General features: G+C 34.8%; 2 pseudogenes across 6 annotated transcripts; one reads left to right on the top strand and one right to left on the bottom strand.

Annotated features, from left to right (window-relative positions):
* Window positions 1-6,708: 6,708 nt before the first annotated feature.
* On the top strand, window positions 6,709-13,378 carry LOC149541558 (pentatricopeptide repeat-containing protein At1g08070, chloroplastic pseudogene; annotated as a pseudogene). 5 transcript variants are annotated; one of them, XR_016355342.1, is made up of 5 exons: window positions 6,709-10,380; window positions 10,523-10,730; window positions 10,841-11,855; window positions 11,983-12,917; window positions 13,077-13,378. The product of XR_016355342.1 is annotated as a pentatricopeptide repeat-containing protein At1g08070, chloroplastic pseudogene, transcript variant X2 (transcript). The 5 variants fall into 5 exon arrangements; XR_016355343.1 differs by having other exon boundaries at window positions 6,709-10,730; window positions 10,841-10,915; window positions 11,427-11,855; XR_016355344.1 differs by having other exon boundaries at window positions 6,709-10,730; window positions 10,841-10,915; window positions 11,424-11,855.
* A 2,447-nt stretch (window positions 13,379-15,825) lies between these two features.
* Window positions 15,826-18,771, bottom strand: LOC149541557 (pentatricopeptide repeat-containing protein At2g22070 pseudogene; annotated as a pseudogene). Its single transcript, XR_016355144.1, has one exon. The product of XR_016355144.1 is annotated as a pentatricopeptide repeat-containing protein At2g22070 pseudogene (transcript).
* Window positions 18,772-27,994: the final 9,223 nt, after the last annotated feature.

The following is a 27,994-nucleotide window of genomic DNA, read 5'->3' as shown; positions in this document are numbered from 1 at the left end:
TACCTCCTTCCTTGTTCGATCTACTCTTCTCTTCAACAGTTTTGGAGGAAGCCATGATCAGTATCGACACAGGGACTTTTGAATAGGCTTTAGAGACATCGATCATCATAGAGATTCCTTCTCCATAAAGGGGACATATCTCATAGGTACCCTTGCCTTTGTTTCTTCTAAAGGGAGGAACATCATACAGAGGTCATGGATCAACTTCTACGTCGGAGCATTTCTCACTGATCGACACACTACTTTTAAGGATGGGGGACTACCTTGTCTCCTTCTTCTCCTTTTTGGGGGGGAATTTTTCCTCATAGGAGGTTTTGTCCTTCTTCATTCTTTCTTGTATATACATGGATGTATGTCATAATGGGCAGGTCTTGCTTACTCCGTCCATCCATGCATCCATATTTATCTCTCTTTTTGGGGTAGGGTTTTTTTCATGAGGTTTTCCCTCTTTCCCCGCTTTATGAGAGACTGCATTTTCATTATATACATGGGTACCTAACATGGCCTAGTAGCTGGGACCCATTATGCATTTCATCCTAGTTTTGTGAACTTAAGGGCATTCCCCTAAGTTGCACTTAAGGGGGGGTGTTGGTGTAAATAAGTATTTACTTATTACACTTACTTAAGTTTACTTAGGTTAATGCATTATTTATTTAATTTGCATTATTTTATTTGTGAGACACTTAGGAGTTTGTGCACTCTTGTGAGTTGTCTTGATGACATCACAAGGGTCCGCACCTCTTTTAAGCATATCTTGTCTACAACACAGGAATCTTCTACACACATATGACATTTTTTCATTCTTATCCATTCATCTAGAATGTTGGATAAGGTGCTTAGTTGTCTTATCTCCTAGTTGTTTCTAGAGACATTCTAGGTGCTTCCTGAGAGGCCTTTATATACAGGCACTCCTAGTGTGTTGAACATCACATTCTGAACAGAGCAATGTATTCGGACATACTCTGATTAATTGATCATACTCTCTCTCTTTTTGGTCTACAGTTGTGCTTGTGTTTGAGTTCTTAGTTCCTGGGTGAATTTTTCCCTTAGGCAAATTCTTACACTTACAATTGATATCAAAACCTACAATCAATTTCGGTGATCAAATTTTGAAGTCATGGAGGAATCAAGAGTGCATAAATTCTTGGGAAGAATTATAGTTTGTGGGAGGTACAGATGCAATCATTACTGGTCAAACATGATCTTGCAATAGCAATCAAAGGTAAAGCAAAGAAGCCTACCACCATGACAGATGAGACTTAGAATAAAACTTATGAGAAAGCAATGATAGAGATTTTTCTCTCGCTGTCTGAGAATGTGTTGTTCAATGTGAATAATGAAAAGACAAAAAAGGAGGTATGGGACAAGCTTCAAAGTATGTACCAAACAACATCTACTGCAAAAAAAATCGTTATCATGAAGAAGCTTTACAAGTTGAAGATGAAGGATGGAAAAATGATTTTGAATCACATAAATGAGTTAAATACTCTTTTATGTCACACTCACTCCATTGGTATGCCTCAAGATGACAAAAATAAGGTTGTCATCTTATTATGTTCCTTACTGGACATCTGGGATGGTGTAGTAATAGTGGTTAGTACTTCTGTTACCGACAAAAACAAGTTTGTCTATGATGAGGTGGCTTCTATGTTGCTTAGTGAAGACATGAGGAAAACTAATAAAGAGTCTTCATTCGGCAATGCACTAATGATGGCTAGTATGGAAAATAGAGGAAGAACTCAACATAGAGACAGAAATAACAACAATCGAAGGTCACAATCAGTTAGAAGATCATAGTCCCAGGGTAGACAAATCGGTTGTTGGTTTTGTGGAAAGGTTGGTCACATTAAAAAGGACTGCAAAAAATTTGAAAGGGCTCAAGAAAAGGTTTTGGATAGTGGAGAAAACATCATTCATGATCATGGTGATGGTGTTTTGGTTCTTGCGACAAGTGACACAACTTCAAATTCATGGGTAATTGACTTTGGGGCTTTATTTCATGCATCTTCTTGCAGTGAAGCCTTCACAAACTACAAGGAAGGTAAATTTGGGAATGCTTATTTGGGTGATAACAAAGCTTGTGAAATTGTAGGTAAGGGTGATATTTTGTTTTTGATTAGATAAATAGGTTTTACAGGGACCCTGAAACTCAAGAATTAAAACATTAACAAGGTTGATAATAAGCGTGAAAAGCCCAACCAAAAGAGTTCAAGTTCAAAGTCTAATAATAATCTCAAGGCCCAGCCGAAAAACAAAGATCATAGAAAAGACCAGGAACATATACAACAAGAAACGGAAAAGGCAAAAGCCTTGACAAAAAGCCAAAAAAATAGATTAAGACAAAAGAACAGGCAATGGATTAGTCCGCATTCTTTCTCTCTAGGTCTTGCATGGCTTGAGCAACCTCATAGGCCATCTAGTTCTCCTCAGCCTCTTGTTATTTTGTTATCAATAGAAGGAAGCACTCAATGATTGCTTCAGAATGTTAGGCATGTTCCCAAATTGAAAAGAAATTTGATTTCCATTAGTTAGTTATATGCTCAAGGTTTTCTTACACTCCTCACAGAAACATGGAAAATTACCAAGGGTTCCATGATTATTGCCAAAGGGGATAAAGTTGGCAACCTGTATGTTGCAGAAAATAATGATGAGGTGGGAGTTGCGATGACTATTGTGGACAGCAATGCCACACTTTGACATCAAAGATTAGGTCACATGAGCAAAAAGGGGCAAGAGGTTATGCTTAATCAAGATTAACTTCTAGGTCTCCAATCAGCAAATTTAGAATTTTGTGAGTATTGTCTTCATGGGAAACAAAAACATGTCAGCTTTTTGAAGAATGATCATGACAAGAAGACAACACCATTGGAGCTAGTGCACTCAGATGTCTTCGGTCCAAAAGACGTAACCTCTCATGGAGGCACAAATTTATTTGTTTCTTTTCTTGATGATTGTACTACAAAGGTTTGGGTCTATATGATGTCTAGAAAGTATGAAGTTTTCTCAAAATTTAAAATAAAAGCTCTTGTTGAAAATTAGAGCAGACACAAAATCAAATGTTTAAAATCAAATAACGGAGGTGAATTCTATTCGTTGGAGTTTGATAACTTTTGTGTAAATCAAGGTATTCGATGGGTGAAAGTTGTGCCATCCACCCCTCAAGGAAATGGGGCAGTGAAAAGACTAAATCAAACTATACTCAAGAAAGTTCGATGCATGCAATCTAATGTCGGTTTAGGAAAAGAATTTTGGGTCGAGGCTTGCAATACAACAGTGTACTTAATTAATTAAAGTCCTTCATTTCATTTGGACTTTGGAGTTCTAGAAGAGGAATGGTTGGGTAGAAGAATTTCCTACTCACATCTTTGAGTGTTTAGGTGCCAAGCATTTGTTCATGTTCCTAAAGAAAAAAGGAGAAAGATAGATTCAAAATCATAACAATGTATCTTAATGGGCTATGGTGAAAATCAATTTGGATTTTGGTTGTGGGATCGTATTGCAAAAAGGATTGTGCAAAGTAGAGATGTGGTCTTTAATGAGAGGAAGTTTTAGGCTCTTCAATCAACACCACATGAAAGAATTGTTGAAGACTTTATTGCTATGTATTTATTTAATGAGAATAATTCTTCATTAAATCCACAGTGGCAGCCTATGGTTTCTACTCCTACCTCTATTTTAGCTCCAAATCCTACTCTATCTTCATCCTCTGTTTCTACTAGTATGGACTGTAATCATTGGCAGCTTGAAGAATCATTTGAAGATACTTCACAAGCCAATCCAACCAGAGATTAGAATATAGTTCCTCTGTTTCATACAAGACATCAGCCATCATCACAATTGGAGCATGTTCATAGCAATATGGAAGAACATCTAAATCAGCCTTTTGATTGTGGTGCCCCACTAGATACCAATCACAGGATTGATTCCAACAACAGTCAAAATGTGGAGCATGGTGTCATAAATCCACGTGGGTTTGATGTCTGTTGGGGGTCATGGGAAGATTTTGCAAATAAGAAGCTCACGATCAAAAGAGCAACTGTCAACCATTGTTTTGTGCCTTCCAAACACCATCTCATTAATTTCAACAATGATATGTAGGGCTCATTCTTGGTTATGAGCCGAACACACTCGATAGCCAGATGTTTAATGAAGGTCGACACGTTACTTCTTCTACCTGCATGGTTATCTCTAACATACTAGTGACAAATCATGATATTGGAAGAAAATTTAATTTGTTTCCACAAGCCCCTACAGTTTTAGAAAATGATGACCATTCTCCTACAGATCTTGCTCACCATATTATGCAGGGTTTGTGTACAGATCAAAGGGAGGGGGAATTCTGGTTTTCACCATTAGACTATGACAGAGCACGAGAGACTAGTTGTTTCTGCACACAGTCCAAATGATCTACATCCCACTCACAGCATAAATAATAATTTGGGTAATTCGATGGATATGTCTGGTCATTGAATTCAACAGAGGACAGACACATGTTCAAAGGGTACTGATTATGAATTGCTAAGAAGTAATTCTCAGAATGAGCAACACATTCCAGACTTAAGGCAATCTACAAGGCAAAGGAGGATGTCTGTCAAGTATTCAGATTATGAGTTACTATACTCTAAGGAGGCAAAGCCTGAGATTTTAATCTTTGATCAAATTGAACTGGTTAATTTCAAAGACGCTTGTAGAAGTACTGATAAAAATCAGTGGATGATTGCAATGGAAGAAGAGATGAATTCTCTTAAAACCAATAAGACTTGGGATCTAGTTCTGCTTCCACCCAACTATAAAGCTTTGAAAAATCGTTGAGTATACAAGGTGAAAGAGGAAGATAGTGGTAGAAAGAGGTATCGTGCTCGGCTAGTTGTCAAAGGGTATGCTCAAAAAAAGGGGCTAGACTTTGCAAAAAATTTCTCACCAGTTGCGTGGATGACTACAATCCGGACAGTTTTGGGATTGGTAACCATTTGGGATCTTGAGCTCGAACAACTTGATGTCTAGATGACTTTTCTACATGGCGACATCAATGAGGAATTGTACATGGAATAGCTTGAAGGCTTTGTTCAAAAGGGGAAAGAACATCTCTATTGTTGGTTGAAGCAAAGTTTGTATGGGCTTAAGCAAGCTCCAAGGCAATGGTACATTAAATTTGATTGATTCATGGCTGAACACAACTTCACCTAGTGTGAATCAGATCTTTGCATCTACTATAAAAGACTTCCTAGTGGTGAGTTTGTTATTCTTAAACTCTATGTTGATGATATGTTAGTTGTTGGTACTTCTCCTCAAATAGTCAACAAGCTAAAGAAAGAGTTAGCTTCATAGTTTGGCATGAAAGATTTAGGGGTAGCCAAAAAGATTCTTGGAATGACCATCACTATAGATAGACATAAAAAGGTGCTTACTTTGTCACAAAAATCATACATTGACAAAGTTGTAGAGCAGTTTGGTATGGTTGAAGCTAAACATGTTCCTATTCCTCTCACTCCTCACTTCCGTCTAAGTTTTGATTTATGTCCCAAAACACAAGAAAAGAAGGATTTCATTCATGATGATTCTTATAAATTAGTGGTTGGTAGCATAATGTGTTCTATGGTTTCTACACATCCCAATATTGCTCATGCGGTGGAAGTAGTTAGTAGATTCATGAGCAGTCCTAGGAAGCCTCATTGGGAAGCAATAAAGTGGATATTGTGGTATCTCAAGGGCACTTTTGATTATGCATTGTGTTTTGGTAGAAATTATGCTTAGCTGTAAGGATTTAGCGATTCAAATCTTGCAAAAGATCGAGAACAATGCAGGTCTACTACCAGTTATGCTTTCATATTTGCCAGGGTTACCATTAGTTGGGCCTCAAAGCTGCAACATTGTGTTGTACTTTCTTCTATTGAAGCCAAATACTTGGCACTTTCCGAAGGAGTTAGAGAGATGATTTGGTTGCAACGCTTGTTCAACGGTCTACATTGGCAACAAGATGACTATGTTTTATTTTCTGATAGTCAAAGTGCAATTTTTATGGCTCACAATCATTCCTCTCAACGACTCTCCAAACATATTGACAAGCATGCTCACTATGTTCACTATGTGGCACTTTCTTCTACTGAAGTTGAATACTTGGCACTTTCCGAAGGCGCTAGAGAAATGATTTGGTTGCAACGCTTGTTCAATGATTCACATTGGCAACAAGATGACTATGTTTTATTTTATGATAGTCAGAGTGCAATTTTTATGGCTCACAATCATTCCTCTCAGTGACGCTCCAAACATATTGACAATCATGCTCACTATGTTTGCTATGTGGTAGAAGAAGGGAAACTAAAGGTTTGCCAAAATTGATACAAAGATCAATCCGATGGACATGCTGGTGAAGGTTGTTGCCAAGGAGAAGTTCGAATGTGTCAGGACTTCTCTTGGCCTTATTAAAAAGAAGTAGGTCAGCATGTACAACAGAGGAATGGGTGATTAGCTGGTGTATCTGTTGTCTTCAGGTGGGAGATTGTTGAATAGTAAAGGCCAATAGTCACATGGGTGTTTTTCTTCCACTTGTATTGTGTCTCTTCAACCAATCATTTGTGATCTATAAATACTAATGGCATCTATTGTAAACTCATTCTATTTTTCATCAATATAATTCCCCCGCTCTCAATGTAGATGTAGCCACAATTTGTGGTGAACCATGATAAACATCTATATTTATGAGTCTTTCTATTATTTGCATTCTTAATTTACATATATACCCATTGCACATCAAAATTCAATTTATGTGCCTCGGAGCACTGGGGATCCCCCATCAATAAAACACTCCCATCTTTAGCGAATAACGCACACAGAGACACACCAATATAAAATGGGGTTATCATTTCCGCTGCCTATTGTTGGTGGACTTCATATTTCCCTGCTTGCCGTTCCTTCAATGCCGCTTTATTCTTACGACTGGCGTGATTTTGTATAAGAGATTTTTTTTCGCTGCATTTCATCCACCATTCACATCTGCAGAAATTATAAATGACCTTAAAATCAATTTGGGGAACAGAAACAGTGACAGGGCGTCACTGTTATCCTGTAACAAGTAAATTGGATAAAAATGCGCATTTCCAATATTGTGGAGGGTAGGCAAATCCAATTCCACATCACTAGTAGGAAATACGCATCTGCCACAGCTAAATTTATTCAAAACAAGCTTCTGAACATGTACGTCAAATACGGAAGTTTAGTTGAGGCTCGTCAACTGTTTGACCAATTATCTGAACCAGATGTCTGCTCATGGAATACCATCATTGTAGCTTACAGAAGACATGGGTTTTCGCCCGAGGCATTGAAATTGTTTCACCAAATGCAATGGAGGGGCACCACACCCAATCAGATGACCTTTGCCAGCATACTCACAGCCTGTGCCAAAATAAGAGATTTGAAACAGGGTATGCATATCCATCAAAGCATAATTGAAAGAGGAATTTCGTCAGATGTAATTGCAAGTGCGCTGGTGGACATGTATGCAAAATGCGGAAGCCTGCTTAAAGCACGTGTACTGTTTGACAAAATGCCTCATAAAAATGTGGTTTTGTGGACTGTAATGGTTACGGGATATGCACAAAATGGAGTCCTTGACGAGGCTTCAAGGTTTTTTAAACAAATGCCTAAACGAGATGTGGTGTCGTGGAATGCGATGATCGCGGGATATGCACAGAATGGATTTGCTGAAGATGCTTTGGAAACGTTTAAGCAAATGCAGTTGGCAGGTGAAAAGCTAGCCTCCACAACCTTTGCTAGCATCCTCCCAGCCTGTGCCAAAATGGGAGATTTAGAAGAGGGTATGAAAATACATAAATACATAATTGAAAGTGGATTTTTGTCAAATATAGTAGTTTCATGTGCCCTGGTCCACATGTATGCAAAATGTGGAGGCATAAAGATTGCTAGCCAACTGTTTGAGAAAATACCTCAAAGAAATGTGGTCTCGTGGAATGCAATGATTGCAGGGTATGCACAAAATGGGTGTATCGAAAAAGCTTTGGAAACTTTTAACGAAATGCCATTGGCAGGTGTAAAGCCAGACTCTACAACCTTTGTTAACGTGCTCTCAGCGTGTGCCAAAATGGGAGCTTTGCAACAGGGAATGGATATACATCAAAGCATAATTGAATGCGGATTTTTGGCAGATTTAGTAGTTGCAAACGCCCTGATGGACATGTATGCAAAGTGTGGAAGCATTCTCGAGGCACGTGAACTGTTCGACAGTACGGATCAGAAAAATGTTGTCTCGTGTACTGCTATGATTGTGGGATATGCACAAAATGGGGATCTTGACGAGGCTTTAAGGCTTTTCAAAGCCATGTCTCAAAGAGATGTCGTCTCATGGAACGCAATGATTGCAGGATGTGCAAAATACGGATTTGTTGAAAAGGCTTTGCAGATGTTTAAGGAAATGCGACTAGCAGGTGTAAAGCCTGTTTCCACAACCTTTGCCAGCATACTTCCAGCCTGTGCCAAAATGGGAGCTTTAGAACAGGGCATAGACATCCATCAAAGCATAATTGAAAATGGATTTTTGTCGGATGTTGTAGTCGCAAGCGCTCTGGTAGACATGTATGCAAAATGCGGAAGCATGCACACAGCATCTGGACTGTTTGACAAAATGCCTCATAAAAACGTAGTCTCATGGAATGCAATGATTGCTGGACATGCACAGAATGGGTTTGTTGAGAAAGCCTTGGAAATTTTTAAGCAAATGCAGTTGGCAGGTGTAAAACCAGACTCCACAACCTTTGTCAGCGTCCTCCCAGCCTTTGCTAAATTGGGAGCTTTCAGACAGGGCAAGGAGATCCATCAGCGAATAATTGAATGCAGATTTTTGTCAGACGTTGTAGTTGCAAGTGCCCTGGTAGACATGTATGCAAAATGTGGAAACGTACACATGGCTCAAAAACTGTTTGACAAAATGCCCGAGAGAAATTTGATCTCCTGGAATGCTATGATTGCAGGATATGCACAAAATGGCTTATGCAAAAATGCCATCAATCTCTTTAAACAAATGAAACATTCTGGAATCTGCCCTGATCATGTAAGCATTGCATGTCTTTTATTTGCATGCAGCCATGCAGGTTTAGTGGACGAAGGATGTAAATACTTCAATAGCATGGGTGACTCTTATTGCATTACGCCTTCAATTGACCATTATGTGTGCATGGTTGACCTTCTTGGCCGTGCTGGCTATCTTGAGGAAACTATGAAATTTATCATCAAAATGCAAGTTAAACCTGACCTGGTTGTGTGGACTTCTTTTCTTGGTGCCTGTAGAACACATAAGAATATACAGTTAGGAGTATTTACAGCATCTCTTCTTCTTGATCTGGATCCTAAGAAAGCTTCAACTTATGTTCTTCTGTCAAACATCTATGCAGAAGTGGGCAGGAGGAGTGAGGTTCAAACAGTAAGGAGATTGATGAAAGATAGAGCAATAAAAAAGATACCTGGATGTAGTTGGATTGAAGACCATAACACAGTCCATGTTTTTTCTGTAGGGGATAGATCACATCCATGGACACATGAAATCTATGCTAAGTTGGCGAAATTGAATTGGGAGATGAAGGAAGCAGGGTATTTTCCAGACTCAAGACGTGTACTAAATGATGTGGAGGAAGAGGAAAAAGAAGTTTTCCTCTGTCATCATAGTGAGAAGTTGGCAATTGCATTTGGATTGTTAAACATTACTCCTGGAACAACTATTAGAGTTGTCAAAAACCTTAGAGTATGTGTTGATTGCCACACTGCAACTAAGTTTATCTCCATGATTACTGGGAGGCAAATTGTCGTGAGAGATGCCGGTCGGTTCCATCATTTCAAACAAGGACAATGTTCTTGCGGGGATTATTGGTGATGACATGCAAGCAGTATTTAAAGGGATCATAACAATGTCTGCCATGCCAGAACTAGAGTGATAAAAGACAGCACCAGGTTTAATTTTAGTTTCAAAAAGGTATTTTGTTTTCTTGGAGACCTAGACAATTTTACTGTTGACGTGGTAAAATCAGACCAATGGTATTGTCCATCACTACCTATACATATTGATCAGTTATTCATTAGCCCCATATGACGATACCATGAGACATTGAACTGTTCCCAGGAATCAAAAATCTCCAAGTATGTGTTGATTGCCACACTGCAACTAAGTTTATCTCCATGATTACTGGAAAGCAAATTGTTGTGAGATATGCCAGTCGGTTCCATCATTTCAAACAAGGACAATGTTCTTGCGGGGATTATTGGTGATGACATGCAAAACGGTATTTAAAGGTAGGCATGGATCATAACAATGTCTACTATGCCAGAACAAGAGTGATAAAAGACAGAACCAGGCTTAATTTTAGTTTCAAAAAGGTATTGTTTTCTTCGAGACCTAGACTTTACTTTTGATGGGGTAAAATCAGACCACTGGTATTATCCATCACTACCTATACATATTGATCAGTTATTCATTAGCCCTGTTTGATGATACCATGAGACATTGAACTGTTCCCAGGAAACATGATTGTCTAAGATTAGTTGGAGGAGAATGGGAAAGACTGGAAGGGAAGGAATGCTTGAAAGGAAATGGAAAGTTTGGCCAAGAGAAAATGTGATAAGGTGACTCACAATCAATATAATGCTTGAAGATGATGGGGAGAGCATATCTTCACAGTTCTTCAATCTTTTGTACTATGTTGTGCTTATGTCAGATCTGTTGTCTGGTCAGTGCTCACAACATTTTAGTTGAAATTAATTTATTTTTGACTTGATTACTAAATTCTAGAAATAAATTGGAACTTCTAATCTAAAGATATATTACATTGAATTATAGGAGTGGACTTGAGAAGAGGAGGGCTAAATGTTAATTTCAGTGAAAGAAGTTTGGAATCAAGTTCTAGACTACCAGGTGAATTTGTCATTGACCTACCCCAGCTGAAGTTTGATCACCTCAATGTAATATTATATAGTTGACTTTTGATTCTGATCACTGTTTATAATAAAATCAAACGTGTAAAGTTGGGCATATCAAGTGCATCAAGCAAGCCAAGTAAATAAAATAAACGTGGAGGAATCTTGTATGCAACAATGGTATATTGTAGGCTAACAGCTAAGATGGTGAAGTATTTTGAAAAATAATCTTTCCTTTCCATATACGTCACTATTAATCTCAAGATCTCTATTAAAAAGAATCCTATTGACCCTATCAAATGTGATTAAATAGAAGTTCTAAAATTAACGCTTCTGTATTTTTATTTCATGGGAGTAATGGGAGGCGGAGTTTCATAGTTATTGCAAAATAATTTTTTTCATTGATATTGACATTTGCAATGACTACCCACTTGCATCTCTGTAGCATATCCACTCCCTCCCGCGTGTCATTTCCATTCTTTGGTTTATTTTGTTTGCTTTTTCAGCAGAACATCAATTTTCTGTCAAGGGCTTCCACTTCAACATCTGGCAGAGGAGAACAAAAATGCAATCCATTTTTGGCACTTGAACCGCTGAAGAACAATAAGGTCAAATCTCTCGACTGCAAAACAGTTTGACGTATTCATCAATCATCGCGGTCCAGACACCAAAACAAATCTTGCTCGACAGCTCTATGACTCTCTCCAGGAAGCTGGGATCCGGGCATATTTAGATGCTCCAGAGACTGAACTAGGAGATTATTTTCCTTCTGCCATAAAAAATGACATATTCTCTGCCACTGTGCACATAGCCTATGGATGACAGATACCTCTTATAGCTATTATTAGTGTATTCCTGAATGGATTCCTCTACAAGATTTGCACACTTTAAGACTTCAAGGAGTATCACCTGCAAGATTGTTGCAAAGGGATGGCCAGGTATATAATTTTTCTTGATCAGAGAACAAATTCCAAGTTCTTGTTTAGCATCAGCAAATAGCTTGTTCTTGTAGGACTTTTCATCATTCAAAAACAACAGTTTGAACAAAGTGATTATGAATTCCAGGTTCCATGCAAGTTGAAAGAGCTGCACTGCTCCCTTGAGGGTTATTACTGTATGACAAACTCCACCAGAGATATGGTTGTCAGAGATTTAAACGGATCTGTGAGTTCGTTTGGAATGTTTAAACATTCAGAGAGTTTGTACTTAAAATTTGGACCTCAAAGCAAAAAGTTGAATATTGAATGGAACTACTTTCTGAAATCTCTAAGAGAACTTACCAATCTGCAAAACTTAGAGTTGAAACGCTTTAGGGTAGAAGGTGAATTTGCTTTAAGCAACAGGGGAGAGACAACTGATGAACGATTTTGTATGAGAAGACTTGAACTATAACTCTGTGTGCTGCATTGAAAACTAGGTCTCCCTTCGTGGACAGATCTGTCCGACCCTTAAGTCCCTTTAGCTTTGTTCTATGCAGGAGTTGATTGAAGTGAATTTAACAGGGTTAACCACACTGGAATGTCTAGTGCTGTTCAATTATCGAGAGTTGAGAAAAGTAATGGCAACTGGTCTGCTACAACTTGAAATATTTTGCATAAAACAATGTTAGAATATGAGAGAATTCCCAAACATTAGCTGCTGTAGAACCCTGCAGGACATATCAGCTTTTGAAAGATTGAAGGGACTGAAAAGGATCTGGATTGCTTATCGTCCAGAGCTGAAGAGTATAAAAGCAATTCAACAATTGAAATGAATCTGGATTGAGGAGTGCTCACAGCTGCATGATGAAATTTGTTTTAAAGAATTGGAGGAGCTGAAGAGAATCTTTATCGGGCAGCGTGCAAGACTGCAGAACATACAAGGCCTTGAATGTTTAGGAAACTTGGAGAGCATTATCATTACTGCATGTCTGAAGCTGTAGAATATAAGGGGTATTGAAAGGCTTGACGGAGATGATTATTGCAGATAGTCCTACAATAAGTTGCATCAAAGGATTGCAGGTATCAAAAGCAAATAAGTGTAGTTTTCTCATTAGTTGTCCATTATAAATTTAGTCTGTGTTGCAATTTCTATAATTTTTTGGATGTGTTTCTAAATGTTTTATTCTTTATTTTCCAAATATAATGTCGAAAATAATTTAATGAGCATTGTAATTTTAGAGATTACCGTCAGAACTTACATTTCTTGGTGGGGAGATCGGACATGCCACTTTATCATGCAGATGTATTTTGCGATGCATTGCCTACAGCAGATGCTTTCCATGAAATAAATGGCGGAATCTATCCTTACAGCAAGGCACAAGTGGAGGAGACGATCCACACATTTCGCAAAACCCATGATTCATTCAGTACGTCATCTTTTGTAATGGGGAGTTACATTTGTAATGGAACCAGGATTATGCTTCAGAACCTAAGACCTATAAATTTCTGTTTTGATAACAAATTTAAATCTTTGATGTTTATGTGTGTGGTTAATGATCAAAGATTCACAAAATATGAATCCTGGATGACAGCAAATTATAAAACACAGAACTGGTATTCTGGTACTTAAATGGAGCAAAGACTGGCAAAGAAAGCAAAATCCATTTACATGTCGAAACAATTATTTGCTCAATAATGCATTGACAACTGTTTTGCAAAAGATTTGCTCCCTTTTTGAGTGTGGTAACCCCTCTGATTTTGATGAGAGTTATATTAAGTACAGAGAAGAGATCGATATAAAGAAGAATATGGGAGACTTGAGTAGAAATTTGATTATGATGATTTGGGTGACTGGACCACTTAAACATCACACACTTAAGGCTTGATTCCTATGCTTAAAGTGTTAAATAGTCAAAATTCACTTATTTTTTCAATCTTAATTTCTTCCTTAGTGTGTGATGTTTAAGGGTGGCCGATAGAGGATGGAAAATATGATAGGTGGTGGGTGGTGGTGGTGATTATTATGATATCTAAGTATTGCGGCAAATGAGATAATGGATATTGTAAGAGAAAATGACTTGTTTAATTTATTGTAAATTTCAAGTGAATATGTTTCTTTATTGTAAATATTATGTTATGTTTTTAATATTAATAAGAAAGTTTGATTAATATCAATTTATAGCGTCCAAATCATTATTATGAATAATATTAATAATAGTGTCTTAGGTTTTAGTGAAATCCTAATGAGGTGTGAGATAGATAGAGGAGGATAGAAGATGGATATGTAGAAAGGTGGAGAGGGAGGGAGAGAGGGAGAAATCTAGAGGTGATAGAGAGGGTGAGAGTGAGAGGTGATGACCTAGACAATGAAGATAAGGGAAGGCAAGGAGGGGGTGCGAGGGAAGAGAAGGATCTAGATGATATAGAGAGAACAAAGGGAGAAGCAAAGGAAGAGATAGAAGTATCATATTCTAAACTCTATACCATTACTCTTGTATCCTTTGCCCTCAACCTTGTATCCTACACCCTATTCCATAAACCCTAAACAAGAAAGGGGGACGTGCGGGCATGGAAGGGGGGGACTCATAACCACCACATGTTCTCACACAATCAAGAAATATAGATGCAGGGGAAGAAAAAATTATAAATTTTGATAAGAAGGTATAGAAAATAATGCACTTAATAGATCAAAACTCATCGATAATGGCCCTATAGAAAGTAGTCATTAGTGTGTGAGTTCTCAGGACTCTGATTATGACAAATGGGATGTAACAATAATTTGATTGTTCATAACAATGGCCCTATAGAAAGTAGTCATTAGTGTGTGAGTTCTTAGGACTCTGATTATGACAAATGGGATGTAGCAATATTTTGATTGTTCCTAAGTATCTTTCATCCCTACCTGTCTTCTTGAGGAGTTTCTCTCAAACCATCATCCCACTTGGGCATCATCCTCCTATATCCATTGTCTTTTTCTTTTTTTTGAAAATCCACTAGATCTAGTCACAATAGTCTTCCAAAGAAGAGTAAATGGAGAAATCTAAACCACACCAAACGATATTTTATTATCAATTTTATGTATAGTATATCTTAGCTGATTTTCTCTAACATTCTTCTCATTATATTGATTGATTAATTAATCAATCAATACTATTTCATGACATTCCACACACTAATTAGTTATCCTCTCACACACACAATAAAAGTTCATGCTCATATGATTAGATTCATTGATTGACGACCTTCACTTTTTATTCTTAAAAGTTAACTACTATATATTCTTAAATGAAATAAATCAAATAACTTAAACCTTGTACAGATTTATATATTTCAAGAATATCAAATGTTTAAATTGATCTCAATTGTTCATCTTTCCATTTGAAAACCTATTAATTCACCTCTTTTTTAAATTAATAATATGAAGAAATTCAAAAAATGTGCTATGTAATTCTTACATAATCATTTAAGCATCTACACTTTATTACAACATGAGCAAATCAATTACGAATACTATTTGAAATAGGCCTGGTTTTAGAATAAATAGATTATAATCATTTGTTTTTGGTTTACCAATTAATTTTATATTATTTGTAAGCATTTCAATGTCAAATATAATCATTCTACAAAACAATTTATTAGAATATCTTGCATCTTCAAAATTCAAAATTAAAAGAACGACATGAAAAACGATTTTAAACCTCATATCTTATTAAATCCATTTCAAACAAACAAGAAGGTTCCTTTGCAAGAGGTAACATTAACCAGTCCAATCCTAACCACATTACCACTCCAATCCCAACTACTTTGGTGTTAATTGCTGGGAAGAGAAGCTTGGTTACACTACGAAGCAAGTTAGCTACCCTAAAAACTGATAAGTGTCACAAATGTACACATAAATCTTACAAAAGTACACAATAAATACAGAAGAGATAAATATCCTACTACAATATTGAAAGGTACTTCATTTTCCTCTCTCAAGATATCAAACTCATCCAACATTTTTTCATTCGTTTCTTTCTCATTAAACCTGTAAATTATACGTTTACATATTTTAATTAAAAGATTCGATTTATAAATATATAAAGTGTCTACCAAAAACAAAATATGTGAAGCAGCATTAAAATCATGTCTGGAGATTTCATGCAACAGAGCTGCCTTATGTTGAATTCTGATATGGAGCTATTACTCATGGAATTCTATGTTGTTTGTTGCTGTTATATCCTGCATTGCTGCAATGGCAGCGGTCTTTTCAGCTGTCCTGTTTGCTGCATTGATTCTGTATATGCAAAAAATGTATTGGAAGTCATTCAACAATAAAACTCTGTTGACATGGCCTCTTAGCCTAGCATTCTGGGGGTGATGGTAATGGTTGAACCATTAAGAGAGGATTTCCTCATCATCTCAAGCATTAGCTTGATTGTAAACCCTTCTACCAGATTTTTATTTTGGCCAAATATCTTTTAATTTCCTTTTAAGTCTTCATTTGCCTTTTTCTATATTTCCCCAATAACAATGTAGTGTTATGACACCTACCTCCATCGCACAGTAAATAAGGTCTTCGAAGAACTCCCTATCACTATAAATAGGCATTGCAAACATCTTAATCTGTGAAGTCGACAGCTCGGTCTAGATTTTCAAAATTCTTTGAATAAAACTCTTTTTCAGAAACTGAATATAAAATCCGGTCCCTTCTTTATGACTGCATGCCTTGAAACTATGCTTCTTGTTCGTTTATAGATTGTTTGACTTGCATCACCAATAATCTCCGCAAGAACATTGTCCTCTTGTGAAATGATGGAATCGGTTGGCATCTCTCACAACAATTTGTCTTTGAACAATCTTGGAGATCAACTTGGTTGCAGTATGACAGTCAACGCAAACTCGAAGGTTTTTGACAACTCTAATGGTTGTTCGGGCCGATGTATTTAACAATCCAAATGCAATTGCCAGCTTCTCACTATGGTGGCAGAGGAATAATTCTTTTTCCTCCTCCTCCACATCATTCAGCACATGTCTTAAGTCCGGAAAATAACCAGCTGCCTTCATCTCCCAAGATAATTTCTCCAATGTAGTATAGATTTCCTCTGTCTGTGGGTGTGATCTGTCTCCTATACAAAAAACATGTACCATTTTATGACCTTCAATCCAGCTACATCCGGGTATCTTCTTAATTCTTCTATCTTCCATCACTCTCCTTACCATTTTAACTTCATCCCGCCTTCCCACTTCAGCATAGATGTTTGACAGAAGAACATAAGTCTCAGCATTTTCAGGATCCAGCTCAAAAAGAACATTTGCTGTAAATACTCCCAATCTTGTATTCTTATGTCTTCTACAGACCGCGAGCAAACATGTCCACACACCCACCACAGGTTTGGATGGCATTTTGATAATGAAGTTCAAAGATTCCTCAAGACAGCCAGCACGGGCAAGAAGGTCAACCATGCATACATAATGATCCATTGTAGGGGTAATGCAATACGAGCTACTCATGCCATTGAAGTATTTACAACCCTCACTCACCAAACCTGCATGGCTGCATGCTATCAGAACGCAAGCGAAGCTTATATCGTCAGGGTCTGTTCCAGAGAGCTTCATTAATTCAAAGAGTTCGAGAGCATCATCGCAAAAGCCATTTTGTGCATATCCTGCGATCATGGCGGTCCATGAGATCAAATTTCTTTGAGGAATTTTGTCAAACACTTTACGTGCCATTTTTATGCTTCCGCATTTTGCATACATGTCTACCAGGGCACTTGCAACGACAACATTTGACAATAATCCATTTTCAATTACGCTTTGATGGATGTCTATACCGTGTTGCAAGGCTCCCAGTTTTGCACAGGCTGGGAGGACGCTGATAAATGTTACAGAGACTGGCTTTACACCAGCTAATCGCATTTCCTTAAAAGTTTCTAGTGACTTTTCTACAAGTCCATTTTGCGTATATCCCGTAATCATTGCAGTCCATGAGAACACGTCTTGTTGAGGCATTTCTTTAAAAAGCTTCGAAGCCTCGTCAAGAACACCGTTTTGTGCATATCCTGCTATCATTATAGTCCACGAGATCAAATTTCTTTGAGGCATTTTGTCGAATAGTTTACGTGCCATTCGTATATTCCCACATTTTCCATACATGTCTACGAGAGCATTTGCTAGTACATCTGACAAAATTCCCATTTCCATTATACTCTGATGGATTTTCGCACCCTGTTCCATAGCTCTTAGTTTGGCACAGGCAGGAAGTACGCTGGAAAAGGTGAACAAATTGGGTTGGATACCTGTTTGTTGCATTTGCTGAAACATCGTTAAGGCCTCGTGAGGAAACCCATCTCTCCTGTAACCTCTGATTAAGATATTCCATGAGAAAGCATCTCGTTCAGTCATTTGGTCAAACACTTGGCGTGCATCTACTAAACTTCCACACTTAATATACATGCTGATGAGCTTATTTTGACAAAATGCGGTTGCAGTGAATGCAAACCCTCTCTGAGAGAAGTAGGAATGAATTTGCTTACCCTCTGAAAGGGATTTCTTGAAAACGCATGCCTGCAACAGTTCAACATATGTACAAGAATCTAAATGCGGGTTATGTGTAGCAACAAGGATTCGAAACGCCTCCTTCAATCGACCCTCTCTACATAATGCTGTGATATTGAGATTGAGATGGGTTAGGGATGGCATTGGCATTTTCACTGGAAATGTGCATTGTTATTCTACTTTATTCCTAACACAATGATAATGCCGGACATACCACTCTTTTCTTCAGGATTTTAGATTTTAACGTGGTACTCATGCAGTTGGAATGCACTTCATGTAAATACCAGAAATATTGGAAGTTCATGGGAGCAGGTACATTCTAGCAGGCTTTGAGGGTTTGAATTTTACTAGATGACATTTCTTCTTATCGTTATAAATTGTGTTCTTTTTATCATCGTTCTTACCAATTTTGTTCAATGGATTAGACTGGAATCCTTTAATAAGATCTTAAATTTTGTTTTCATTCTTTGAAAATTATAAAAAATAAATTAAAACGTAGATAATTTAAAGAATCATAAAAGATTTACATCCTTCAAATTCATTTATTTATTTCATCTCTATCTCTCTATATATATTGAAAAGTTTTTATTTTAAAATAGTATAAATTATTGATTGGGTTTGTTTGTATTCTTTTATGAAGTCATCTTAGTTTTTAGATCTAATATTAATATATCAAACAATGTGATAAAAATTATTTTAAGAAGAAAGAACTTATATTCAAACTTCAGATTAAAAAAAGGCCAACTCACAAAAAAAGTAAAAAATTCGAAAATTCCATTTCACCTTGAGCTTTGTCATATTCAAGAGAGTAATCTCAAATATATTTAATATAAAGGTAATATAGATTTATCAAAGGACTATATACTCATTTATACACAAATCACAAATATCTTAAGGTAGTTATGTTAATTGATGCAACTCAAGATGAAAATTTGATCCATAATTCTTATGGATATATTCTTAATGGCTCGTGACAACATCTTTAACCCAAAAACATACAATTATATAAAAAATAAAATAAAGTTCAAATAATTAAATCATACCTTTTAATAGATTTTTAGATATTTTAAATTTTTATTACTAAATGTGTTTTACATTAGCTTATTATTTATGTAGATTAAAGATAACATTATTGTCGATACAAACCAAATTCATATGTCTAAAGGTTTATTTTCTTTTGGTTGCCTTGTCTTATGTGCAACTTAGTAACTTAACATTTCTAACTTTATGAAAATGAACAAAAAAAACTGTAGTCTCTCATAATATTTGATAGAAGAATGTATCACTAAGTTGTGTATATTAGTATAATCTAACCTAAATCAATCTACCAGAAATTGGAAATACCTCTTCAAAGACTTGGAAAATATTTTATATCTATTATAATAGCTAGCTAAAAAAATAACAAATAAACAAATGTAACTCTAATTTCATACATATATTGCCATTAGACATAATAAAAATAATTGGGAACAATGGGACCTCATATGACATTCTATTGTGAACTTTGAATGATCACCTTATATGCATAGAACATTAATTGAACAAGGCCACGATTTTGTACAATATGAAAAATATACAAAATGAAACCTTTTATAAGTAGATTGAATATTTAGACAAAGTGTTCAATTACAACAAGAGATGCGAAGCATCATAGTTCCTTGCCATGTGTGTGATGGTTATATTGTTGTGAAGTAGGGAAGTAAAGGGTTGATATTTAGTAAGGAAGTTTTAAATTTGGAAGACTGAGAAGTGCATTGAAGCAACACTCATTTGCAAAGGTTTATTGAATTTGTAACTTTTCATGTTGTGTGTTCGAAGACATTAGAATTTAGTATTGATTTTCAAAATGGTTTAGCTTTAAAAACAAACCTTGCAACTTTTAAAACTCATCTTTTTAACTTTCTATGTGAAGTTGGAATTTAGTGAGATGCATTTAATCAGTGCTAAACATATTTTAAATTACAAACAAATTGAGTTGATTTGATTTTTAGACTTGCATCAAATTTGAGAATATTACATTTCTATCTCTGAATATAATAGTTCTATGAATTTTGACAATAATAAGGTTATGTCACCCAATATTTATTATCCCAGTAAAAGTAACTCTCAATCAACAAACATTGTTTCAAGGCTAGAAGCATGTAAATCTACTTAACAAGCCCACTAGCATTATTCCTACTACTAATAAAAGACATAATATCATATGCCTATAACATAGCAATATGTTAAAAATATATCCAAAACATATAAAAATATAATTCAACTACCACTCTTAATTAGGGTATAGAAGTTGGAAACCATGAAGGTGCAAAATTCAAAATTTTACATGTACAACTTTCTTTATAAGCAATTTTATAAAGATAGTGCAAGTTACTAGAATCCAAGTGTTAGGAATACGGAATACTTGAGAGTAGGTGGGGAGAGTGAATCAATATTCGAACACTTGTTTCCCAAATATGGATATTAGAAATAAACCTTAAACTTTCATAAACAATTAAACTAAATAGCAATAACAAGAATACCATTAAGAAACTCATACCACTGTATTTTTTGTTAACTAGGGAAGCCTTAGCCAAGGGAAAACCCTAGTGGGGATGATGCCCACAAAATGACCCATTAATCAAAACTACCTTGTAAAAGGTTTTGACCTTGTTAGGAGTCTATTGCATACATACAATGTATTTGTCCTTGTTAAAGGACTTAGACCTTAATAGAGGACTTAGACATTGTTAGGGATATCAATTGTGTTAGGAACTGTATTACAAAATGGTGAGCTAACTACTCTTACGATAATATACAACTTTACAAGTAGTATAGAGAAATACCAAAACTTTGACCATGTTGATATCTCAAATAACTAGTTAGTCCTTTTTTATCCCTTGCATCTAATAATGCTCATATACGACCTTCTCTTCTCCGATAATCAAAACATAATCTATCCAACATAAATAAAGCTCGCAAATAAAAATCATGGCATATCATAAGAATTGGCAACTTCATTTATCAAACCATTTTGCCTTTATACCCATTTCTCTAACTCTTCAACTAGTTGGCTTGAATATCAAGTAACATGTTACCAAAACATAATATTAACTTCTTCTAGATAAGATTTAACATCTAGGATGGCATCCTTCCACTCCTAAGTCCTTGAATTAACAAGTCAATTCAATGTCTTAGCCAAAATACCAAAATTGTGTCATGTACTTTGTCTCTACAATATCAAATTGCTAACTAATTTTCTGTCCAAAACCTATGCCAATTGTCTTACTAACTTGAGAGAACATAGTTGTATCAAGTATATACCTTATTCTAACATATCCTAAAGTTATAGCTCTATTGGTGCTTCTAGTGAATCTCATTGACAAAAATAATTTGCATGTACTTTATTTTTGTTGCTTATACTTAAGCAATTTCTTCATGCTAGCATACCAAAATTGTATATGTATCATGAGAGAACTAATCCTTGTATGCATTGCCATTAATTACAACACTTAAGTTCTTACGTCATCCAACTTGCCAACAACCCCCCTTTTGGCATTGATGCCAACATGTAGTGACAATTTGACAAGTATAAAAAATCATCAAAATTGCAAAACATAACAAAATTGTGGCCATACAAAAGTTTTATCATCTTTACCAAGTCCAACATAATTAAAAGAATTGTAGTAGTATGCAATTACCCTAAAATTTGAGCTAGTTTAAAGCTTCCATATCCATGTAACCAAAATTCCAATAAATACTCGTTTCTTGAAACCTGCCTTGCATATAGGTATCATTCAAGATTATTTCTGAGGTGAACTAGTCTATGAAGCCATAGATCAAACTTCAAAATTACATCCATGTACTTTGAGACATGTTTAATAGTTATCTTTCATAGAGAAGTTAGAACATCTAATATGTCTTGTTGAATGTCAATTCCTCTTTATCACCAACAAATTCTATAGTTATGATTCTAATCTTGAAAACTGTTCTAACATGAAAACCCTGTCAACAATTTAGAAAAGAAAATAAGTTTCAATGTCTTCCACAAGAGTTATAAATTTAGTTCATCAAGAGAAGAATACAAATTTATTAACAATTGAAATTGTAAGAATAAATACTTGACGTAAATTATCTAAAGTTCTTCGACAAAGTCTAATAAAAGTATCAACTTTCAGGATTGATTGCTTATTTTCTAAAAAGTTTAGTGATCTCTATGAATTCTAGAATCTACAAGGAAAAGTAGATGTGTTATAACTATTTGTAGTCCATGCCTTTTAAGGTGGGGATTAATGTTTTTGGTCTCTTCACTTCTAATAATTTGCACTTTGAAAATCATGAAAAGACCATATGATTTGCTACATACTATGGTCATTACTTTCTATTAAAATGAAATTTCTATTGCATTATTTCTAATTTTGCATTGGTTTAGCTACTTTTCCTACGGGATCTTTTCCTTCTGGTAAAATTTGACTAAAAAATGAGCTCATGGTGTTATGCCATGTGGTGGCAAAGGACTATAACGTGGTGTTCCCTTGAGGACCTTACCTTTCCATGTGTCTCTTGCATGCACGATAAGAGGCTTTGTCTCCAAGAGCTAGGTGTCTGAGACTTTGGTTCAAGTTTGCATAATTGTGGTTGCCATTCTTTTCCACCAACAAATTTTAGAAGGATTTATAGTTTTTTTTTTTTTTTTGTGTTGCTTGCACATTCTAGTCTTCAAGAAACACATTTTGGAATGCTAGAGATGTAAGTATCAACTCTATTTTACTTTTCTTCCAAGTTCATTTCTACAATTAATATTCATCTCAGTTAAATTTTCAGTTACAATTTCATATTCATAACGGATTTCAAGGTTTCATATTTAAATGCTAGACAAGTTTTGCGTGTATCCATATCATGATTTAGTCTACAGAACAAGAAAATGACATGAGTATCAATACTGTGGGTGCCTTGACATTGTTGTTGATGGGGCTTCAACCTATAGAAAAGTGAGTGGCCTTAGTGTATCTTTTTCTCTTGTTTTAGTGTATTTTTTCCTCATGTTTTCTTCTTGATTATGAATGAATTGTTATTTCTATTTTTTTAAATCTTTCTACGCTTTTTCTATAAAAAAATTCTGTCTAGAGGAATATGAACCAAAAAGAAAATGCTTAGATTTTAATATCTTTTCAAAATATAATAAAATATATTAAAGTACTATATTATCAAAAAAGAAATGATTTACTAGTGAACAGTAAATTGTACTTATTTTCTTTTTGAGAGACCGTTTTCTCCTATATTCCCAATAAGTGACAAGTTAAGAAATTTTAGTCCCATAAATACCTTACCATGAATCCAAGATTTTTGTCTAAAATCTTATAGATTATAGACATATGTAGCAATAAACATTGAATTAGTGATTTGTTTACTAATGACTATAACATGACAGTTATGCTTTTTGTGACCAACCTCCATTATGCATCTTGGCCATTATAATTTATTCCATTCTTTTGTTGAGTGTTAAAATTTAGATTAGATTTATATCAAATACTTATTTATATAAATATTCTTGTAAACTATACTTTGTATTATATGAAGGAAGTTTGAATGAATGTTTAATAACAATAACAATATTATTACGGTTGCCACTTTTCACAGAGGAATTTTATCAATATCACCATTCAATGTCTATGAGATAGGCGACATGAACTATAATATATAATAAGAAAAGAGGCATGAATAAAGGGGCATGACCTTTTTTCATTTGAGCACATCAATATAACTAAAGATTAGTCATATTCTTCATTTTTAACGACATCATCTCCATTTTGTCCCCATTTTTGTCTCAATAAAAGCACTTCCGTCAAAATCCTGCCTATCCACATCTTCTAGCCTTTTCTTCCCCCTTGTATCTGCTATAATAGCTACTGAATATTGTATTATTACTCTAGCCAGGGGATCGAAACCAGAGCACATCGCAAGACAGTTTCACAGGAGCCATCCCCCTCTATAATCCCTTATATCAGCTAATAAAGCCCAACCCATCTGCTCTTTCAACTATAAGTTAATTTGAGATACTTCTAAAAATTTATATAAATTCTTAATGATTATCATTACAGAGCATTTGGGGAAATTACAAAAATTTGGCAGTTATGCGATCTGGGGTTTGAAATTCTCATCTAACAAGATATGAGTACATTTCGTATTCTCATCATTCAAACAATTTTTTGTCAATTAAATCAATCCTTTGGATCATAGAATGAAAAGGTTACATAGATCTATTATTGTTTAAACCCTGCTCCATCTGCTCCTCCTTCATTTTCTCATGAAAATAAATTGATCATTTTTCATCAATATTATAAAGAATTTATGTTAATTTTTTTTTTTCCCAATAACTTAGATCACAAAACAAAAATGTTTCATAGATCATTGTGATAATCGGTCTAATATTGTTGCAGATCTTCTAATATTTGCTCTCGTTCTCCATAATCAGTCATATAAATAAATTGACAAGGACTATTATACTTGATAATAGATCTATTATTGTTGAAGCTCTTCCACTTCCATTTCTGATCATACACTATAGAATCCATCCAAAAAATAAATTGATGCAAATCTCTAAAATTTGTAGGGAAATCACAAAAATTTGGGGGTTATGTGAACTTGGGTTTGGAATTCTCATCAAACAAGATATGACTTGCTTTTATATCTCAGTGTATAATTAAAATTTCAGTTATGTGGTGAAGATGTGCTATCCTTGCTTGTTGCTGCTTCTATTATTTCAAATCTCTTTTCCTAGTTGAGTATATTTCTAGAGATTGGATCTACTTCAAAATGAAGTTCATCCCATAAAATAAACACAACAAGGGTAGGGCATTTCAGTAAATTGTAGGGTGGAGATAGAGGGGAAACTGAATAGATGGTAGTGAAGGATTTTATTGGGTAGGTTTTCATAAACCAGGAGCCTTTCTTGATCTTTGATGCTGCATCCCAACACTTTAACCAGATTCTTGCGTCCAACATTGCTTATCATGTTTACTTAAATCAAAGTTTCCTTCACACCATTGATCTTTTTTGAAGAATAAAAATGTCTTTATGACAATTCCCTTGTGATTGGGTAAAATTCTATGTATTAAGATAGATATGTATCTGATGATCCTATCTACAGTAACAAAAGTTTGTGCAAAATACATAAACATTATCAATAAAATTTACCTTATAAACCAAATCAAAAGATATAGATTCAAATAGTAGCAACGAATAGAGGAACTTAATAAAATAACATACTAAAAAAAGAAGGAAACTTGTTAATGGACAGAGAATACTATGTTCCTACAAAAGGCAGATAAAACTATTTTATTACTATATATAGCTACAATTAATTGAAAATAATGCTAATAATAAAAAGTACGAAGGTTGAAAGAGGTTCACAATAGATCAAAAAAACATAAACTCTTCTCTTTCTAATGCAACTATGACTAATCCTAACTAACATTACTGAACAATAGATCATTTTCATGCCAATGCATGCAAATCAATAAAATTATGGTGGAGACTATTGTAATTTAAACAAAGAACTACCTTAACTTTATGAGATATTTACATGCTTTATTCTGTTACAGTCAATTTCAATTATGCTAAGATGAATTGGTGTGAATTGGACATTTGCATTTCAAAACTTCATCCCAACATTAGTTATCTTCTACAAAAGCCCTCTAACCAAGTTTGTTTTCTTGATTGAATCCTCTTTAAACAATGTGAAAGGTCTTATATGAATCAAATGTCTAACAAAGACCTCATATCAAATGTATATGGTGTGCATGCCTTAAATTTCCATGGGTGTGCCTATTGGATGTAAGGACAACTTCTTTGGTGGTTGTTAATTCTACTACAATTAGCTTTATTTGAACACAATTAACATTGTCCTATTCTCTCAAACAAAATCACTCATTTATGGCTCTATCCGATTCACATAAAAAAATGATAAAATAATTGATATATAATGCCTCTTGATTTCTAAACTTCATGATTGCCAAATTTCATAATTTACACTAAAAAGTTGTGTACAAGATACCACCATATCTAACTTGAATATGAGGTCTACATGAAAAAATACATCTCTTCACAATCATATTAGATTTTGTTAAATATTGACAACTTGATAGACTAAACAAAGCTTTTGAATTCAACAATAATGGTTTCTATCATAAATCAATCTAAAAACTTACAATTCTCAACATTCTAAAGTTTTTTGTAAAATAAAAGTTTTTAGTCTTCCTTTTCATAAATGTGTTACCTTATCTTTTGGTTTATTTCCCTTCCCATTTTGTGCACTATTTTAAGATTTTAATAGAGGTTGTGTTCATGTTATTCATGGCCTTGTATTATAGCTTGTAGGTTGTCTTGAAAAGATTCTATATAAAAATAAAAATAAAACTCAGCTAAGGATAATAGACATGTACATTAAGTTCTGTAGTTTCAAATCTAGTTGCAATTGGATCCTATAATTTCAAATTACTACACTTTTTTTTTTTCTAAAATCTATTGTTTTAAACTTGCAGGTAGTTGTGATGATTAAGAAAATCATTGCTATTACTCATAATCCTAAAGAGACAAAGAACCAAGTAGATGCGTATAGGCAGATAATTATGTATCAAGCTTCCTCAGCAATTCTTCATAAGTCATTCATACAATAAGGTAAGGCATATATGGAAAGAAAAAATTTCAATTTTGATCATACAACAACCTCATCATAGTTAGAATCATAATTTTTCAAACTGATAAATGATAGAAATAGAAACCATTTCCCCCAAATTGTTGTCTCACTTCATACAATTGATGTGTTTTTTAGCAAAGTAGTTTTTAAGGTAGACCTCAAAGTCTAGTTTAGACAGTCATAGATGGCATTTAATTACTTATAAACTTGTAGATGCATTGTTGTAAACTTTTTATAGAGCTTGTGCTTGATGCATTGTATGCATGTCATGGCCATGCAAGGTAGTTTGCATGTTGCTTTGAGAAGATTCTATATTGTTTTAGTTAACAACACAACTAGGGATAATAGATATGACTCTATTATTGGGCATTGCAAAGAAGAAGAAACAAGAAGGTATAGATAATATTTCAAGTATGTGTTCAACCCCATCCATTAGAGAGATCACATGTTTGTACTACCTCTCACACTTGAGAGGGAATTAATTGATAATGTTGAGAGTGCAAGGATATCAGCTCAAGAGATACAAGTCTATAGTTTTAACTACAGTAGAAACATGGATCATATAATTTCAAATTACTAGATGACATTCAATTTTTTTAAATCTTGCATTTTAAACTTGTAGGTGGACCTAACGACTAACAAAATTATTGTCATCACTCATAATCCTAAAGAGACAAAGAACCAACCATATAGCTAAGTATACAAAGTGTAGTTAGAAAATTAGGTATCAAGCTTCCTCACCAATTATTCATAAAGTCATTAGTATAATAAGGTAAGGCATATATGCGGAAGGAAAACATAAATTGTTATCATACAACAAAGCTCATTGCAGTTGGAATCATAACTTCTCAAACTGATTAATGATATAAATCATTATCCTCAAATTCTAGTCTTACTTAATACTTGTAGTTGACCTTTGACATCTAGCTAGTCAACAATT

The sequence above is a fragment of the Cupressus sempervirens genome, chromosome 8, assembly GCF_028749045.1.
Source record: "Cupressus sempervirens isolate cs-2001-9-10 chromosome 8, ASM2874904v1, whole genome shotgun sequence".
Taxonomy (NCBI): Eukaryota; Viridiplantae; Streptophyta; class Pinopsida; order Cupressales; family Cupressaceae; genus Cupressus; species Cupressus sempervirens.
This window is presented reverse-complemented; position numbering and strand designations above follow the sequence as displayed.